Here is a 2,797-nt window from a genome sequence, read left to right as displayed (position 1 = left end):
GCTGTCAAAGGAGTGACTGATGTGTGTGAGTGTTGGCAGAGGCGAGGGAAAACATGGGGGGAAAGCAGCACCGGCAAGTTTTGGGAGATGATGAATTCTGGGGTATCAGTTATTACCAAATACCAAGCAAGCGATCCAAGATGTTCACTTCTCCTCCTCAAACAGTGTTGTTAAACTATTTGACAAGCATTTATTTAGAAAAAAGGCCAAAGTCTGCCTAGGGGAAGAGCTGAGAAGATGCCAGCTCTCAAACTCTTCCCTGCTATCCTGAGAAATTCAGCCGAACCCTTGAGTTGCAAAACAACAACTATGCCGTTGAGTGGCACTACCCTCCCCTGAGACCACCTACTTGTGAGCCTGTCACGCGCACTTGGGACTCCTCCCTGTTCACACAAGAAACACTGGTGTTCCATGTTCCATCTCCTATTTAGGAAGAAGAGGATTTTAACAGAATAGGGTGCTCACTGCTGGGAATAGTGTTGGGAGGGAAAGAGAATACCAACCACTTGAAAGATGTGCATGAACAGAAAGAGAGGGCTTGAATGCAAGAGAAGGTATGACTGCCAGCTGAAGGGAGACATGGCATCCAGAACAATCCTGAGGTGGTGTGCTAAGGCAGAACATAGTGCCTGGGACTTCTAACTCAATGCCAACATGACCAGGGCCTGATAGAACATTCAGAGCTCTGGGTCTGGGTGTTGCAGCTTCATATTATACAGCTATGTACTTCAAGTCTGGAAACTTCTATAAGAAGTAATCTCAGAAAATGTGAAAATTTCAGCCCCTAGCCTTTCATCGTCCTATATAAAAGGATTCAAACAGACAATGAGTAGGCGCAAAGCTAGTCTAATTTTAGGTGTGAGCCCATCTGCTGGGGAAGCTAAGATTGGAACAGTTCACAGGGAAATCATGAGTTTGGATTTAGCAGATAACAGTGATTCTTCTGTTTAGCAACTCAAATAGATAAAGCAGAAGCCATGCTAGATGGAGCCCTAAACAGTGAGGTGCATGGATTATCTTGAAAGGAAAAAGTAGAACCTTTCTTTCTGTTTTAGAAAAGTCCCACCCAATAATCACAGCTCTTTCTTTCCAGGCAACATAACGACGGTTTACTGGCACAGAGAGAAGAATTGAAGGAAGGAAGGAAGAAGCCCAATCTAGGGAATTGAGTCCGGAAGAGGAATCTGCCCTTGGCAAGGTCTGAATGATAGAGGAGAAGCTGAATCAGGGGTTCCGGGGAATGGGACCAGAGAGGAGCGGTGGCTGCGACTGTAGCAGTGACTACCAGGATGGCATTAGAAAGGACATTGTTTTTTCTCTCCATGGCTATGCACTGATACTTAAGAAGGGGCAAAACGTTAGAAAGGATAATCTTTTTTTAAAAAGATTTATTTATTTATTTATTTGAAAGGCAGAGGGAGGGAGGGAGGGAGAGTGAGAGAGATCCTCCATCGCTGGTTCACTCCCCAGATGGCCACAACAGCCAGAGCCGCACCAATCTGAAGCCAGGAGCCTTTTCCGGGTCTCCCACGTGGGTGCAGGGGCCCGAGGACATGGGCCATCCTGCACTCCACTCCCCCCCCCCAACTCCGCCAGGCCACAGCAGAGAGCTGGATCAGAAGTGGAGTAGCCAGGACTAGAACAGGTGCCCATATGGGATGCCGGCACTGCAGGTGGTGGCTTTACCTGCTATGCTCAGCACCAGGAAGACATGTAAGGGTCACAAATTTATGGGTCACCCTTGTGCAAGGGCCATGCTAATCTTCTCTGTATCGTTCCAATTTTAGTATGTGTGCTGCCTAAGTGAACATAGGAAGGACAATCTTTATTTTTTTTTTAAAGATTTATTTTATTTATTTGAAAGACAGAGTTACAGAGAGAGGCAGAGAGCCAGAGAGAGAGGTCTTCCATCCTCTGGTTCACTCTCCAGATGGCCGCAATGGCTGGAGCTGGGCTATCCGAAGCCAGGAGCTTCTTCCAGGTCTCCCACACAGGTGCAGGGTCCCAAGGACTTGGGCCATCTTCTACTGCTTTCCCAGGCCATAGCAGGGAGCTGGATTGGAAGAGGAGCAGCCGGGACTAGAAGCAGCGCCCATTTGGGATGCCGGTGCTTCATGCCAGGGCGTTAACCTGCTGCACCACAGCACTGGCCCCTGAAAGGACAATCTTTAGAATTGAAAGGATTACGTAAGAGTCCATAAATCCCTGAAAAGTAGAAACTATCCCCTTAGTATGAGGATGAGTGTAACCTTATAGAGCAGCATCTTTTTGGACATGACACTGCCCTAGCATGCATGGAACTTATCATGGAATGCCCTCTAAAGGGGCCTACACACAGACACACGTCCATAAACCTTCAGTGGTCTCCTTTGCTCCCATCACCATTTGCTTCTCTGTCTACTCCATTCCATGGACGCTGGATCGGTCTTCTATTATGGCACATGTTACACTGGATCAAGGCTGGTTATTTCCCTAGGGATCCTTGAAGTTGTACATTATATTGTACAGAATATATATTCATTGACTAGTTAGTTCAGTTAATTGAGTGAACACATATGCCTCCAAGGAGATTGGCGATACTATACAGAAACATGTAAGACATGTATATTAGAAATAAATGAACAAAAGGTGAAATTAGGACAAAAGAAAGCAGGCTAGACAATGTGAAATATACCCCAGAGTCAGAAGAAACTCTTAAATTGGAGTTGAGAGTGTGGAGAGAGGGCCCCTGGGCAGAGAAGTGAGGTTAAGAGAATTCTAGGCAGAGGGTTCTGGCATGTGGGATGTTTGCTTAATG

The 2,797-nt window shown here is 46.4% G+C and overlaps 1 non-coding gene across 1 annotated transcript; it reads right to left on the bottom strand.

The window, feature by feature from the left end:
- Positions 1-1,704: 1,704 nt before the first annotated feature.
- On the bottom strand, positions 1,705-1,809 carry LOC133774782 (U6 spliceosomal RNA). Its single transcript, XR_009868159.1, has one exon. It is a non-coding gene; the product is annotated as a U6 spliceosomal RNA (small nuclear RNA).
- Positions 1,810-2,797: the final 988 nt, after the last annotated feature.

This window comes from Lepus europaeus, chromosome 15, assembly GCF_033115175.1.
Source record: "Lepus europaeus isolate LE1 chromosome 15, mLepTim1.pri, whole genome shotgun sequence".
Lineage (NCBI taxonomy): Eukaryota > Metazoa > Chordata > Mammalia > Lagomorpha > Leporidae > Lepus > Lepus europaeus.
This window is presented reverse-complemented; position numbering and strand designations above follow the sequence as displayed.